This window comes from Budorcas taxicolor, chromosome 7, assembly GCF_023091745.1.
Source record: "Budorcas taxicolor isolate Tak-1 chromosome 7, Takin1.1, whole genome shotgun sequence".
In the NCBI taxonomy this organism is placed as follows: domain Eukaryota; kingdom Metazoa; phylum Chordata; class Mammalia; order Artiodactyla; family Bovidae; genus Budorcas; species Budorcas taxicolor.
Genome location: NC_068916.1, coordinates 62,543,927 through 62,561,193, shown reverse-complemented (window position 1 = coordinate 62,561,193; position 17,267 = coordinate 62,543,927). Strand labels below are relative to the sequence as shown.

The window sequence follows — 17,267 nt, the reverse complement described above, 5'->3', positions numbered from 1 at the left end:
AACCTGACAGAACCAGCCCTCCCGGTTGAGCAAATCTGCCTGTGACAGTGTCAGAGAACAGCACTAATCACTCTGGGTCTGGGATAGTGGAGGCTACCAGGTTTTGGTGGCTGGGTGGCATGAGGGAAAAGCCAGCTTGAGGGTGGCTCTATTCTAGGTTCACTTCTGGGAATTTATTTATTTTTTATACTTCTGGGGATTTTGACGAAAGACCAGAGTGGATGATCAGAATGAAGAGGGCACTTGGCAGTATTATCACGAGATGAACAGCTGAAGGAAGAAGGGTATTAATCAAGGGACTCACACCAAAGCTGGAAAGGGAACAATGAGTCACCTGAGAGGTTTCTCACACAAACACTTGGAATCTCCAAAACTTCTTTGAAAAAGCTGTGCCCCAACCGCCACCCTTGCCAGCTGGGGACTTTAGACACACTGCTTTACCTCTCTGTCCCTTGATTTCCTCAGCATACAATGGGGATAAAAACTGCAACCTCACAGGACTATCAGTAGTAGTAACAGGAAAAGTGCCAGTAAAATTCGTAGCTCAGCCACTGACATAGTCCTGAAGCAATGGTAACTCTTGTGTAGACCTAGAACAAATTGGGTAGAACTACAGCAGGCGAGTTTCAACCCTGTGTTAACAAGGACCACAGTGGCTGTTCTCTGTCACCCTGAGTGAGTGACCTAACCTCAGCTGTCAAGAAGTGATAATACTAAGGCCTATCTTGTGGGGTTGTTGTGATGATTAAACAAAGACATGCATGGACAACGCCTGGCACATTGTAGGCACTCTTATCTTAGTAAATTCCCAATCATCAAGGTGTTCAAAGACTGAATGTTCTGGATATTTGAGAAAGCATTTCACCTCTGGGAGGCATCTGGATAGTATTACTCCATTCCATTCCCGCCCTTCCAGTTCTGAGATTCTATTAAAGGATTGTACAGATGACTGGGCTTTTTCATCTTCTTTACAGAAACTGTTTTATAGGTGGCAGAGCAGAGGCGCTGAGGGGCTGACTCTGCAAAGTCAAGCATTCAGTGGTGGGGCCAGTCCTGGGATTCTCTGTAAAGAATGGATTACTCTACTCATTAAGGAGTCTTTCCACAACCCCCATATTTACTTTTGCAACTCAGAGGTACTGGAAGAGAGCCCTGAATAACGATTGCCTGTCTGCTGGCTTCTGACCTCTGTACTGTGCAGGATGGAAAGAGACCTGTCCTTCATAGCCAACAAAAGAAAGCTCTAGAGATCTATTGACTTTAGGTCCTCGGGCAGCAAAAACCTTGTGCTTCTTCCCAAGGTGTCCCCATCTCAGGGTTTCTGCAGCCCCATTTGCTGGTCCAGAACCAGCAGGGTGTCCCTGGAGCCAGGAAAACCTGGATTCACGTCCCAACCTCCATATATACCCACCACGTGACTGGGTAGCTTAGTTAACCCCTGGAACCTCAGTTTTCTCCTAAGTATAGTAGGGTGACTAGCTCCCTTTCCAAGCTGGGTGGGGACTGACTTAGATACTATATAAAGAGCATTTCACGTAGTGGGTACTCAACAGATTTAGGTTTTATGTTGGTCTTGCAAACCCATTAAAGCTTTGGATTGGTATACAGATGCAAGCTATTGACCAATCTTTTGTTGTTGTTGTTGTTGTTGTGGGCCATTTTAAAAATCTTTATTGAATTTGTTACAATATTGCTTCTGCTTTATGTTTTGGTTTTTTGGCCGTAAGGTATGTGGGATCTTAGCTCCCCAACCAGGGATCGAATCTGCAACCTCTTCATTAGAAGGCTAAGTCTTAACCACTGGACTACCAGGGAAGCCCCCACCCCCACCCCCACCCCACCCCCACCGACTAATCTTGATTACCAGTTACTCTAGAGCTGCTGCTGCTGCTGCTGCCAAGTCGCTTCAGTCATGTCCGACTGTGTGCGACCCCATAGACGGCAGCCCACCAGGCTCCCCTGTCGCTGGGATCCTCCAGGCAAGAGCACTGGAGTGGGGTGCCATTTCCTTCTCCAATGCAGGAAAGTGAAAAGTGAAAGTGAAGTTGCTCAGTCGTGTCCGACCCTCAGTGACCTCATGGACTGCAGCCCACCAGGCTCCTCCGTCCATGGGATTTTCCAGGCAAGAACACTGGAGTGGGTTGCCATTTCCTTCTCCAATGCAGGAAAGTGAAAAGTGAAAGTGAAGTTGCTCAGTCGTGTCTGACCCTCAGTGACCCCATGGACTGCAGCCTTCCAGGCTCCTCCGTCCATGGGATTTTCCAGGCAAGAGCACTGGAGTGGGGTGCCATTGCCTTCTCCGTACTCTAGAGCAGGAGTCAGCAAACTTTTTCTTAAAGGGCCAGACAATAAATACCTAAGTCTTCATGAACCATATGGTCTGTTACAAGTCCTCAACTCGGCCATTCTAGTGTGAAAGTAAATGAATGAGCTTAGCTGTGTTTCAGTAAAACTTTACAAAGCCAGGTTGCAGGCAGGCTGTAGTTTGCCAGTTTGTGTGCTGGAGCAGCATCTTAAACTATTGTGTGGGCAGGAATGAGCTGGGTGTCTTGTTAAAAACTGAGGATTCTGATTCAGGAGGCCTGAGGGTAGGACCTGAGAGTCTGCATTTCTGGCATGTTCCCAGATGATGCTGATACTGAAAGCCACCTGTTAAAGGCAAGATTTTGGAGTACCCACTAGAAATCCTTATTTCCAGAATTTGTTGTGGTTGTTGCTGAATGGTCACAAAATTAGCTGAAAGAATCAAATGTGTTTAACTAGAAGAAAAGGAAGACTATTTCTTTAAGGCAAGTTTTGCAGATTTGGCCTCGGTAAAATAGTGGTTTGCTGGTTGTGTAATGATGATGCAAATGATGATTATATAACTCAGCACTGAAAAACCGAAGTACTTCACTCTTGGCCTCAGTTTCCCTTGTACAGCATGATGATAACCCAGACCCAAGATGGTTTGAGACTTGGAGAGAGCCTGAGAAGCCATTTAGACCAGTTTTTCTCAGGTGTGTGGCCTTACCCTTCTGTCTCTCCTCAGTTCAGTTCAGTCGCTCAGTCGTGTCCGACTCTTTGTGACCCCATGGATTGCAGCACGCCAGGCCTCCCTGTCCATCACCAACTCCCGAAGTTCACTCAGACTCACGTCCATCAAATCAGTGATGCATTCCAGCCATCTCATCCTCTGTCGTCCCCTTCTACTCCTGCCCCCAATCCCTCCCAGCATCAGAGTCTTTTCCAATGAGTCAACTCTTCTCATGAGGTGGCCAAAGTACTGGAGTTTCAGCTTTAGCATCATTCCTTCCAAAGAACACCCAGGGCTGATCTCTTTCAGAATGGACTGGTTGGATCTCCTTGCAGTCCAAGGGACTCTCAAGAGTCTTCTCCAACACCACAGTTCAAAAGCATCAATTCTTCAGCGCTTAGCCTTCACAGTCCAACTCTCACATCCATACATGACCACAGGAAAAACCATAGCCTTGACTAGACGGACCTTAGTCGGCAAAGTAATGTCTCTGCTTTTGAATATACTATCTAGGTTGGTCATAACTTTCCTTCCAAGGAATAAGCGTCTTTTCATTTCATGGCTGCATGCATCATCTGCAGTGATTTTGGAGCCCAAAAAAAATAAAGTCTGACACTGTTTCCACTGTTTCCCCATCTATTTCCCATGAAGTAATGGGACTGGATGCCATGATCTTCTTTTTCTGAATGTTGAGCTTTAGGCCAACTTTTTCACTCTCCGCTTTCACTTTCATGAAGGAGCTTTTTAGTTCCTCTTCACTTTCTGCCATAAGGGTGGTGTCATCTGCATATCTGAGGTTATTGATATTTCTCCTGGCAATCAGGATTCCAGCTTGCGTTTCTTCCAGTCCAGTATTTCTCATGATGTACTTTTCATATAAGTTAAATAAGCAGGGTGACAATATACAGCCTTGAAACACTCCTTTCTCTATTTGGAACCAGTCTGTTATTCCATGTCCAGTTCTAACTGTTGCTTCCTGACCTGCATACAGATTTCTCAAGAGGCAGGTCAGGTGATCTGGTATTCCCATCTCTCTCAGAATTTTCCACAGTTTATTGTGATCCACACAGTCAAAGGCTTTTGCATAGTCAATAAAGCAGAAATAGATATTTTTCTGGAAATTTTTTGCCTTTTCCATGATCCAGAGGATGTTGGCAATTTGATCTCTGGTTCCTCTGCCTTTTCTAAAACCAGCTTGAACATCTGGAAGTTCACGGTTCACGTATTGCTGAAGCCTGGCTTGGAGAATTTTGAGCATTACTTTACTAGCGTGTGAGATGAGTGCAATTGTGTGGTAGTTTGAGCATTCTTTGGCATTGCCTTTCTTTGGGATTGGAATGAAAACTGACCTTTTCCAGTCCTGTGGCCACTGCTGAGTTTTCCAAATTTGGTGGCATATGGAGTGCAGCACTTTCACAGCATCATCTTTCAGGATTTGAAATAGTTCAACTGGAATTCCATCACCTCCACTAGCTTTGTTTGTAGCGATGCTTTCCAAAGCCCACTTGACTTCACATTCCAGGATGTCTGGCTCTAGATGAGTGATCACACCATCATGATTATCTGGGTCTTGAAGATCTTTTTTGTATGGTTCTTCCGTGTATTCTTGCCACCTCTTCTTAATATCTTCTACTTCTGTTAGGTCCATACCATTTCTGTCCTTTATCAAGCCCATCTTTGCATGAAATGTTCCCTTGGTATCTCTAATTTTCTTGAAGAGATCTCTAGTCTTTCCCAGTCTGTTGTTTTCCTCTATTTCTTTGCATTGATCGCTGAAGAAGGCTTTCTTATCTCTACTTGCTATTCTCTGGAACTCTGCATTCAGATGCTTATATCTTTCCTTTTCTCCTTTGCTTTTTGCCTCTCTTCTTTTCACAGCTATTTGTAAGTCCTCCTCAGACAGCCATTTTGCTTTTTTGCATTTCTTTTCCATGGGGATGGTCTTGATCCCACTCTCCTGTACAATGTCACGAACCTCATTCCATAGTTCATCAGGCACTCTATCTATCAGATCTAGGCCCTTAAATCTATTTCTCACTTCCACTGTATAATCATAAGGGATTTGATTTAGGTCATACCTTAATGGTCTAGCAGTTTTCCCTACTTTCTTCAATTTGAGTCTGAATTTGGCAATAAGGAGTTCATGATCTGAGCCACAGTCAGCTCCTGGTCTTGTTTTTGTTGACTGTATAGAGCTTCCCCATCTTTGGCTGCAAAGAATATAATCAGTCTGATTTCGGTGTTGACCATCTGGTGATGTCCATGTGTAGAGTCTTCTCTTGTGTTGTTGGAAGAGGGTGTTTGCTATGACCAGTGCATTTTCTTGGCAAAACTCTATTAGTTTTTGCCCTGCTTCATTACACATTCCAAGGCCAAATTTGCCTATTACTCCAGGTGTTTCTTGACTTCCTACTTTTGCATTCCAGTCCCCTATAATGAAAAGGACATCTTTTTTGGGTGTTAGTTCTAAAAGGTCTTGTAGGTCTTCATAGCACCATTCAGCTTCTTCAGTGTTACTGGTTGGGGCATAGATTTGGATAACTGTGATATTGAATTGTTTGCTTTGGAGACAGAGATCATTCTGTCGTTTTTGAGATTGCATCCAAGTACTGCATTTAGGACTCTTTTGTTGACCATGATGGCTACTCCATTTCTTCTGAGGGATTCCTGGCCCACAGTAGTAGATATAATGGTCATCTGAGTTAAATTCACCCATTCCAGTCCATTTTAGTTCTCTGATTCCTAGAATGTCAACATTCACCCTTGCCATCTCTTGTTTGACCACTTCCAATTTGCCTTGATTCATGGACCTGACATTCCAGGTTCCTATGCAATATTGCTCTTTACAGCATTGGATCTTGCTTCTATCACCAGTCACATCCACAGCTGGGTATTGGTTTTGCTTTGGCTTCATCCCTTCATTCTTTCTGGAGTTATTTCTCCACTGCTCTCCAGTAGCATATTGGGCACCTACTGACCTGGGGAGTTCCTCTTTCAGTATCCTATCATTTTGCCTTTTCATACTGTTCATGGGGTTCTCAAGGCAAGAATACTGAAGTGGTTTGCCATTCCCTTCTCCAGTGGACCACATTCTGTCTGTCTCTCCTCAGTGGGTTAAAAATGGAGGGTCCCAGGGCCCACCCAGAGCCACAGTGCCCACTGAGGCAGCCTGCAGACCTGCCTGCTCCCCAAGGCCCGAAGTGATTCTTATGTGCACTGAGGCTGAGAAAACTTAATTGGTTAATGGTTTAGATAAGGGAACTGGGGCCCTTAAGGGCAAGGATTTTGCCTGAGGTCTTCCAGTAAGATACAGTGCTATGCCCAGAATTCCTATTAAGGTAACAGATTTGAAATACTCCATGAAAAATGTAGCCATAGTTTTTTGTTTTTTTCTTCTTTTTAAGGGATAGAAAAGAGGGAAGTGGAATAAAGTAATAACAATAATAATCAGAATAGCTAACTTTCTTTTTTAATTTTTTTTCTGGCCACACCACAGAGTTTAGTTCCCCAACTGGAGATTGAACCCCAGCCTTTGGCAGTGAAACTGCAGAGTCTTAGCCACTGGGCCACCAAGAAAGTCCCTGATAGCTAACTTTTTACCCCAGTGGAACCTACTGCTAGGCTTCAATCTCTTTACCTAACATACTAGTTATCTATCACTCCTGATTAATTACCCCCCAAACTTAGTGGTTTAAGGCAACAAATATTCATTAACTTATGGTTTGTGAGAGTCAGGACTCTGGAAGCAGTTTACTGGTGTTTCTGGCTCAAGGTCTCTTGGGAGGTGCAATAACTGTATTGTCCAGGGCTGTGGCCCTCTGAAGGAGGATCAGCTTCCAAGAGGGCTCCCTCACATGGCTGTTGGCTGAGGGGCTCAGTTTCCTCTGGAGTGAATGATCCTAGAGAGAGTAAGGCAGACAACACATGTCTTTTATGAGTTAGCCTCCAAGGTCCCCTAACATCACTTCAGCCATGTTCTGCAAGACATACAGGCTAACCCTGAGACATTGTGGGATGAGACTACTCAAGGGCATAAATACCAAGAGGCAGAGATCGTAGAAGAGAAGCAAAAGGCAAAGGAGAAAAGGAAACATATACCCATTTGAATGCAGAGTTCCAAAGAATAGCAAAGAGAGATAAGAAAGCCTTCTTCAGTGCTCAGTGTCAAGAAATAGAGAAAAACAATAGAATGGGAAAGACGAGATCTCTTCAAGAAAATTGGAGATACCCAGAGAACATTTCATGCAAAGATGGGCATAATAAAGGACAGAAATGGTATGGACCTAACAGAAGCAGAAGATATTAAGAAGAGGTGGCAAGAATACACAGAAGAACTGTACAAAAAAGATCTTCATGACCCAGATAATCACGATGATATGATCACTCATCTAGAGCCAGACATCCTGGAATGCAAAGTCAAGTGGGTCTTAGGAAGCATCATTACAAACAAAGCTAGTGGAGGTGATGGAATTCCAGTTGGGCTATTTCAAATCGTAAAAGATAACACTGTGAACGTGTGGCACTCAATATGCCAGCAAATTTGGAGAACTTAGCAGTGGCCTCAGGACTGGAAAGGGTCAGTTTTCATTCCAATCCTGAAGAAAGGCAGTTCCAAAGAATGCTCAAACTACTGCACAGCTGCACTCATCTCACACGCTAGTAAAGTAATGCTCAAAATTCTCCAAGCCAGGCTTCAATAGTACGTGAACTGTGAACTTCCAGATGTTCAAGCTGGATTTAGAAAAGGCAAAGGAACCAGAGAACAAATTGTCAGCATCCATTGGATCATCAAAAAAGCAAGAGGGTCCCAGAAAAAACATCTACTTCTGCTTTATTGACTATGCCAAAGCCTTTGACTGTGTGGATCACCACAAACTGTGAAAAATTCTTAAAGAGATGGGTATACCACACCACCTGACCTATCTCCTGAGAAATCTGTATGCAGGTCAGGAAGCAACAGTTAGAACTGGACATGGAACCACAGACTGGTTCCAAATAGAGAAAGGAGTACATCAAGGCTGTTTACTGTCACCCTGCTTATTTAACTTATATGAAAAGTACATCATGAGAAATGCTGGGCTGGAAGAAGCACAAGCTGGAATCCTGATTGCCGGGAGAAATATCAATAACCTCAGATATGCAGATGACACCACTCTTATGGCAGAAAGCGAAGAGGAACTAAAGAACCTCTTGATGAAAGCAAAAGAAGAGAGTGAAAAAGTTGTCTTAAAACTCAACATTCAGAAAACTACGATCATGGCATCTGGTGCCATCACTTCATACCAAATAGATGGGGAAACAGTGACAGACTTTATTTTGGAGGGCTTCAAAATCACTGCAGATGGTGACTGTAGCCATGACTGAGCCCACATGGAGAGTCCAGAAACCTGAGTTCTTCTACTGGCCCAGCTTTAGCTCACTGGGAACCCAGGCAGATTCTCTCCCTTTCTAGGGCTTAGGTGCTGCCTCTGAGGCACTTGGAATGTGACAATGGTCTCTGTACTTCAGAATCACCATGGAAGCTTATTGGTGGTAATAGACACCTCAGCCCTCTGGATTGCTGACCAGAACCTCTAGTTTTTAATAAGCTCCCAGGTGATTCTAACGCAGAGAGTGATACTCTGATGCATAATTACAACCCCCAGATCAGCACTGCTCAGAGCATGCCCCTCTCCCCCGACCAGAGTTGCTAGTGATCCTGAGACAACCGCATATCTGAAAAATCAGGATGTTGAAGGTGAGACTAGAAACCAGCATTTTAAACTTCCTTCCCAGGTGATTTGATACTTGTGTGCCAGATACTGCTAAAAATTTTCTAGGGATTCTGTCCTTTAACACAACCACCTCTGAGATACAGAGACCCTGAGTTACTCCACTGTACAATTTAGTAGAGTGAGACTCAGGCTCCTGATGAGTCTGATGACAGCCCGATCTTGCCTTTCTCTCTGCCCTCTGTCTTGGGGCCCTGAATGGGCCTGCATGCTAGTGGGTGTGGGGGTTCCTCTGCAGGACCTGGCTCATGGTCCCCTTTGTCTGTTTCAGAAGCACGAGTTCTCCGTGGATATGACCTGTGAAGGCTGCTCTAACGCAGTCACTCGAGTCCTCAACAAGCTAGGAGGTGAGTGAGTGGCCCTGGGTTGGGGGTGGGGTGGGGAGACTGGTACACTTATATTAAATGAATGCAGGCATGGAGCAGGAGAATCTTGAGTTTAAGCTGATAATAACAGTGAAACCAAAACATACTGAGTTACTTAGCATGTGCCAGGTACTCTGCCTCATGGCCTCTGTGGATCATGTCATTTAATCCTCACCACAACCACTTCAGGTAGTTTCTTTGACCATCTCTGTTGCCAGCAGGAGGGAACTGAAGTTCAAAGAGGTTGAATGATCTGTTGGTATCACACAGCCAGTAAATGACTCAGCCAGTAAATCTGGCCTGGAGGAGCCCTTGCAGGACTAGTTACTATGTTACATTCATCTCCACTGTGGTAATTTTTGTTATGTGATACATTGGAGTGTCATTTTCTATTAAGATTTTTAAAGTTGTAACATTCTAAGAAACAAACTTTCAATCAGTCATGCTGGCAGAACTTCTGCTGCTGCTGCTGCTAAGTCGCTTCAGTCGTGTCCGACTCTGTGTGACCCCATAGACGGCAGCCCATCAGGCTCCCCCGTCCCTGGGATTCTCCAGGCAAGAACACTGGAGTGGGTTGCCATTTCCTTCTCCAATGCATGAAAGTGAAAAGTGAAAGTGAAGTCGCTCAGTCGTGTCCGACCCTCAGTGAACCCATGGACTGCAGCCTACCAGGCTCCTCCGTCCATGGGATTTTCCAGGCAGAACTTCTAAAGCACCCCTTTTGGATATATTTAGAAAACCATTCTCCAGTCCCCTCAATTCTCATCTGCAAAAACTCAGGCCCAGAGTGGGCTAGGGTCTGGTCCTGGGGTTCCATGAGATAATGACAGAGTTGTGATCAGAGTCCTGGGGGCAATCTGTCTTTTAAGATTTTCATTTCTAAAACCCTGAATAATAAAACACCCAATTTTCTTTCTTTTTTAATTTATTTTTAATTGAAGGATAATTGCTTTATAATATTTTGTTGGTTTCTGCCATACATCAACATAAATTGGTCACAGGTATTCATATGGCTCCTCCTTCTTAAACTGTCCTCCCAACTCCCACTATTGCTGTTCAATCATCAAGTCATGTCCGACTCTTCTCAACCCAATGGACTGTAGCACACCAGGCCTTCGTCACTCACCATCTCGGGGAGCCTGCCCAAGTTCATGTCCATTGAATCAGACCTCCCACAACAATAACACCCAGTTTTCCAAGGGCTCTCATGGGGTTGTCATCTTGTTAGCACTTAAAACAGTCCTCTTAGCTATACTTTCCATCTGTGGAATGGGGATGTTGACACCAGGCCCCAGAGGGGGAAGTGACTTGCCCAGAGTCTCACAGTGAGTCCACGGCTAATTTCTGCAATTTCTAGACTGTAAACTGGAACCTGAACTTGAAAAAATCTGAAACAATGGAAAGAACTTGACCACTAACTTCCTGTGGGACCATGGCCTCCTCTTCTGGGGCCTGGCTTTCCCCAGCTGTGGTATGGCAATGTCAGTCTCCTAGCTTTGCTCTGGATGCTTTAAGGTGAAACTCCACGGCTTCCCTGGTGGCTCAGGGGTAAAGACTATGCCTGCCAGTGCAGGAGACATGGGTTCAATCCCTGGGCTGGGCTGGGAAGGTCCTACGTGCCACTGAGCAGCTAAGCTCATGCACTGCTGAGCCTGTGTTCTAAAACCCGGAAACTACAACGCCTGAGCCCACGTGCCGCAACTCCTGAGGCCCATGTGCCCTACAGTCTGCTCCGCAACAAGAGAAGCCACTGCAGTGAGAAGCCTGGGCGCCGCAACTAGAGAGAGGCCCACACTTACCACAGCTGGAGAAAAGCGTGCACAGCGACGAAGTTCCAGTGCAGCCAAAAATAAATAATTCTTTTTCCTTTTTAAAAGAGAGAAACCCTGCTCGGAAGCCCCTGTATACAAGCAGCAGGTCTGGATGAAGTGAGGGCCAGCCTGCTTTCACTCTTGCCAGCTCCAGAACACCTGCCTGGGGACCTGGGCCGCCAGAAACACAGCTTTGAAATCCAATGGGTCGGATGATCCCAGAGTGTTTTCCAGCTCTATGATGCCACCAGAATATTTTCTCTAAAGAGGAGGGAGGCCCTTTTGAAGCAAAAGACAAAACCCAGAGTGTAGCCAGGATGCACTGCCCTCAGCCCCTGGTGTCCAGTAGGTCCAGAGTTAGAGGTTAGGACTGAATCCTGTGCCATGTGCTTTTTGAGGCCCCTTCACTGGTGCGTGAGGACCTGCCTCTGAGCTTGGGCAGGTATCTCCCACCTTTCACTACTATTCCCACTTGGGTGGCCACTTAAGAGTCAGAAGGGTTTTCTGAGTCAGTCAGGCCACAGATGAGCAGTGCTGGGCATGAGGAATCACAGATCAGTGGCATACTTGACCTGGAGTGCCCACAAGGGCCCCAACTCCTTCATGTTCCAATGGGAAGACTGGGGCCTGTGATGGGCAGGACCCAGCCGATCAGTGGTGAAGCCAAGCCTGGGACTCTGCCTTTGTTATTTCAACAAGACCCGTTTGTACCTACTCACATATGCCAGCAAGGGTCCTTAAATGGACACAGCTCTTTAGGAGGGCAGTTCTGCAATATCTGTGAACATTTAAAGTACACCAATATTTTGCCCCACACTTTCCATTTTATGAATTCATGGTATAGAAATATTTTCACAAGTTTTATAGGATATGTTCAAGTATGTCTACATTGTTTTGATCATAGTGAGAAATTGGAAGCAACCTCAGTGTCTTTTAGAGGGGGACTGAGTAGATGGATGGTGTGTGTGTGCACAGTTGCTCAGTTGTGTCCGACTCTTTGTGATCCCATGGCCCGTAGCCCTACAGGTTCCTCAGTCCATAAGATTCTCAAGGGAAGAATACCAGAGAGGGTTGCCATTCTCTCCTCCAGGGGACCTTCCTGATTCAGGGATCAAACCCGAGTCTCTTGTATCTCCGGCAGTGACAGGCAGATTCTTTACCACTGGGCCACCTGGGAAGCCCTGTGATACAGTAACACTGTGGGATATGGTGTGGCTGTCAAAAAGAACGAAGTACGTCTCTATATGGCAAGGTGTCCTGGACACTGGAAAGTGACATATAAGTAACTTGTTTACAGAGTATGATGCCACTTTGGAAAATGACTTTTCATTTGTCCATTAGGAGAAACACTGGATGGGTCCCTATTGTTCAGTGATTCTTAGAGGCAGGAAATAGTAGGGGCCCTTACAATTTCAAATTATATTCAAAAATGCTTGTCTTTTTTTTTTTTTAATGGTGTGTCTGGGGACTTCCCAGGCAGTCCAGTGGTTAAGACTTCATGCTTCCACTGCAGGGGCACAGATTCGATCCCTGGTCAGGAAACTAAGATCCCACAAACCACAGAATGTGGCAAAAAAAAAAAAAAAAAAAAAGGTATGTCTGTATTACTTTTGCAATTAAGAAGAAAAAAATTTTTACAGCCCTTATTTAGAGAAGAGATAGACAAATTATAGCCTTTGGGCCCACAGTCTGTTATTGCATAGCTGAGAATGGTTTTTACACTTTTTCAGGCTTGTAAAACAATATGGGGCTTCCCAGGTGGCTCAAGTGGTAAAGATCTGCCTGCCAATTCAGGAACCACAAGAGAAATGGGTTTGATCCCTGGGTCAGAAAGATCCCCTGGAGAAGGAAATGGCAACCCACTCTAGATTCTTGCCTGGGAAATCCCATGGGCAGAGGAGCCTGGCAGGCTGCAATACATGCATTCGCAAAAGAGTCAGACACAAAAGCAAAAGTCGCTCAGTCATGTCCAACTCTGTGAGCCCATGGACTATACAATTCATGGAATTCTCCAGGCCAGAATACGGGTAGCCTTTCCCTTCTCCAGAGGATCTTCCCAACCCAGGAATCAGACCCAGGTCTTCCACATTGCAGGTAGATTCCCTGCCAGCTGAGCCAGCAGGGAAGCCACAACACCACCAAACAATCTACAGAAGACGATGGGGCAGAGTCTGTGCAGCTCACAGTTCCTAAACCACGGGCTCTCTGGCCCTTTACAGAAGTTTGCCAATCCCTGGTCTAGAGGAGAGGGAAAGAGTGGGGTGAACAGTTTAAGAGCCTGACTGGGTACATGTCTGTCCTCCCCACCCTACTTCCTGCAGGAGTTCAATTTGACATTGACCTGCCCAACAAAAAGGTCTGCATCAACTCTGAGCACAGCGTGGACACTTTGCTGGAGACCCTGGGGAAAACAGGAAAGGCTGTCTCCTACCTTGGCCCTAAGTAGAGAGGCCCCGTCCAGCAGCCTGCAGGATGGACCAGCATGGGCAGGTGGGTGAGGCCCCGACATGGCCACCAAATATGTCATTACCCAATGCAAACCACAAGCTCAGGGACTCCTTCCAGTCTCCCACGAGCAGACCGAGCGCTGCTTGATGTATCCCAGGGACCCCGCTGTGACTTTGGGCCATAGTTTGTGATCAACAGGGTTTAAGTGTAAGCATCTGGGCCTGGGCAGTGTGTCTTTTACTTTGGTCATATAATGGTCCCTTCAGAGGTGTTATACTTCACGTACTCCCTAAGCTTTGTTCACTGACCAGGTAAGTGAATTCACCTTGGCTTCCAACCCCACTTGGAACTGTTGTCAGCTTCCCAAACATGCCCTTTGCCCAGACTGGTGCAAAAACAGTGTGATCAGTTTGGTAGCTTCTTAAAGCCTACCATATGACCCAGTCATTCCTTGCCTAGTATTTACACAAGAGAAATGGGAAGCACTGTCCATACAAAGACTTGTAAATACTGGTAGTGGCTTGACTTGTAATAGCCCAGAGCTGGAAACAACCCAGTGTCCATCACTAGGGGAGTAAACAAACTGTGGTATAGCCATATAATTGAATACTATTGTCCACGCAACAACTCCAGTGAATCTCACATATAAAAGGAGTGAAAGAAGCCAAGGAAAGGAAACATACTATATGCTTTCATTTATGGAAATTCTAGAAAAATGAAAACTAGTCTGGTGAGGGTATGTGGGTGTGTGTGTGTTAATCGCTCAGTCATGTCCGACTCTTTGCGACCCCATGGACTGTAGCCCACCAGGCTCCTTTGTCCGTGGGATTCTCCAGGCGAGAATACTGGAGTGGGTTGCCATTTCCTTCTCCATGTGGGTGTATTCATCTGATAAGTTACAGGTCATCACATTGTACACTAAAATGTGTGTATAACATGACAGTGTACCCCCAATAAAGCTGTCAAGGTGAAAACAAAAACCGCAGTAGCGTGTTTAAGCTGGCTGTTCCCTTTGATTTTACACAATCCAGAAAGGCCGGTGGCACTGTGCCAGCACCCTTCACTGTGGAGCCAGGGCAGACTTAGTCATCCGTGCAGCGTTCCTTCCCTCTGTGCCCAGTCACAGCCTCAGAACCCTTCAGAGCACAGCCCTCCTAGGGGTCACCAGCCCTGAGTATCTCTAACGCGTGGATGACAACAATCACGACATCCCTAATGTCGGCCAGGGCTCTCACTGTAATCAGGAAACACGAGGCCTGGAGAAGGGAAGTGACTTGACCAAAGCTTCACGCAGATGAGTGCCAGCCGCAGCCTCCTTCTTAAGGGTAGGTGTTGGAATCTGCGCCGTGGTGATGTCCTGTGTGTCTGGTGACATCACACGCAGATCACAAGATGCCAGGTGTGCCTGTCTCCTCTTCCCCTTTCTGCCCACAGATACAGCCATGTTCAGGAATGAGCCCAGGGTGAATAATCGGTATTCCAGGAGTCTGGTTTTAGCTCTGCCTTCAGTTCACACTCTGACTTTGGACATTTTTCTTTTATTCCTGAGACCTAGTCTTCCCTCCTGTAAAATGGGGCTGTAACCTCTACCTTGCTTTCCTGCCTTGTGGGGGTTGCTATGACGTCCCTCTGAATATGAAGGATGCTCTTTAAAGGGAGAGCAATGTTTCCACCATACCAGTGTTCATCATGGGGGTTCCTGTGTCCCTGCGGTTTTGGGAGGGAGGGTGGGACCCTGGGCCCCTCCATCTAACCTAAGTAGCCCTATTTTATATTGGGTATAAGATTGTGTTTATAAAAGTCTCTATGACAAGGATGGATGGAGGAAGGGAAAAGTTACTCAGTGGCTCCACATATGGGGGAGCCCCAGTGTAGACACACTGAATTGGAAACTCCTGACTTGAGCATGTAAATTTTAACTAAAAAATTAATACCCAGACTTCCCTGGGGTCCAGTGGTTCAGTGGCTAACAGTCTGCATGCCCAATGCAGGGGGCCCGAGTTCAGTCCCTGGTCAGGGAACTAGATCCCTCATGCTGCAACCAAGACAGCCCAACACAGCCAAATGAATAAATAAAAATACCTGCCAGTTGTAAACCATGTATAGCTTAATGTGTGTTTTTTCTCATAGTAGGCTCTTCTTTTTAAATTGAGATTAAATTCTCATAACGTTCAGCTGACCATTGTCATATGTGCCACTCATGGGCCTTTACAGTGTATTCAGAGTGTTGTACCGCCACTCTAATTTCAAAACTTTCATCCCCCTGGGAAGACTCCCTGTACCCATTTAAGCTCACACTCATTCCCCACTACCTCCTCTCTCCATCCCCTGGCAACCACAAATCTGCTTTCTGCCCTTCTGGACTCACCTATTCTGGATGTTTCCTATAAAAGGAAACATTACATGACTTTTTGTGTCTGGCTTCTTTCACTCAGCATAATGTTTTCAGGATTCACTCAAGCTTAGCATGTATCAGTACTTCATTCCTTTCAATGACTAGATAGTTCTCATAGTAGTTTTCACTAATTTATCTATTTTAGCTTTTTTTTTTTTTAATTATAGGAACTGTCAAAACTATGCAAGTAGAGTCGTAAAATGAATCTCCACATGCCCACCTCCCAGATCAGTTATCGAGTCATTGCCATCATTTCATCCATGGCCCACTCTCACCACCCCTATATTCACAGCAAATTCAGGCCTCATAGAGTTTGGTCTGCACACCTGTCAGTAATGATGTGTAGTATGAAGGGGCTCCTGGAGGTTCATACCACAGTACTGGGTGAGGATCACTGATCAAGCCAGTTTTACTCCCACACACCAGGCAGCATCTGTCCCTGAATCTGTTTTAAGAGGCTCGCCAGTGACTGATTCGAAGCCAGGTTCAGGAACCAGAGGATGAATGTTTATTGGTTATGAGGTCTCCTTGATCATCTGGCTCTTATCAGATTTGTTTGCTCATGGCTTTTTTCTGTTGCCATCCCAGTATAAGTTGAAACAAGACAGAGGAAGAGCTCCAGCAGCCCTGGGAGAGCCTGGAAGAGGGCTTCAGCAGTGATCGGCTTAGCAAGGTCAAGGCATTCTTGTAGGAGTGGCGTGCAGGCCTGGACATGGGGTTCTAGTCCTACTCAGCACCTGGGTTTCCCACTTCCCACCCTGCAACTGCCTCTTAGTGAATCTTTACTGCTTCTGTAGTGTCTCCATGTGCACAGCAGATGGCACCAGTGTTCCACCTCACTTCTCATTTCTTCCAGGACGCTGATCCTCTCCTGCCTTCCAGACAGACCTAGGACCTGGCAATCCCGCTCAGCAATGGTAGTTCCTGCGGAGACCCTCACTTGCCCTGCTCCTCTGTAGCTTCCCTGCAATAAAGTCAAGCCGATTTTGCTGGCGATACTGTCTCTCGCCTGGTCTTGTCACTTGCTTACGTGCTGTGCTGTGCCGCTCACATGTTGCTGTGAAGGAAATAACTACAGTGCTTCCTTGGGTTGGCATTCTGACAGCTCCCAGGTCCAATGGATCCTGAATCTTGGCTGTGTGAGCTTTTTCAGATCACTTACCCTCTCTGGGCCTCACTTCTCCTCATCTGTAAGTGAAGGTGTTGGGTTAGGTTGGTGATCCTGTTTCTTTTCACTACTTTCTTAGACTCCATATGTTGAAAAACTTTTGTCTGTCTAGTGAATGCATTTAAGGGACGTAAAATTGTATGGTAGTCGGAATAATAATGGGAAGATGTGCTTGTGTATCATAATAATGGGAAGAGAGAGACTGTCTGGGATAGAGTCTAAGCTCCACATCTCCCAGTAATCTCTTGATGTCCACAGGCATAAAATGTAACAGCATCTCTTGCAAATGGTGG

The 17,267-nt window shown here is 45.8% G+C and overlaps 2 long non-coding RNA genes across 2 annotated transcripts in view; both read left to right on the top strand.

Annotated features, from left to right (window-relative positions):
- Positions 1-13,349, top strand: part of LOC128050308 (uncharacterized) — a 32,146-nt gene extending 18,797 nt beyond the window's left edge. Inside the window, exons 2-3 of the long non-coding RNA XR_008199671.1 lie at positions 9,059-9,134; positions 13,285-13,349. This is a non-coding gene — a long non-coding RNA (uncharacterized LOC128050308). The remainder of the gene's footprint in view (positions 1-9,058; positions 9,135-13,284) is intronic.
- Positions 13,350-13,399: 50 nt separating this feature from the next.
- On the top strand, positions 13,400-16,804 carry LOC128050309 (uncharacterized). Its single transcript, XR_008199672.1, has 3 exons — positions 13,400-13,453; positions 16,395-16,479; positions 16,663-16,804. It is a non-coding gene; the product is annotated as an uncharacterized LOC128050309 (long non-coding RNA).
- The last annotated feature ends 463 nt before the right edge of the window (positions 16,805-17,267 follow it).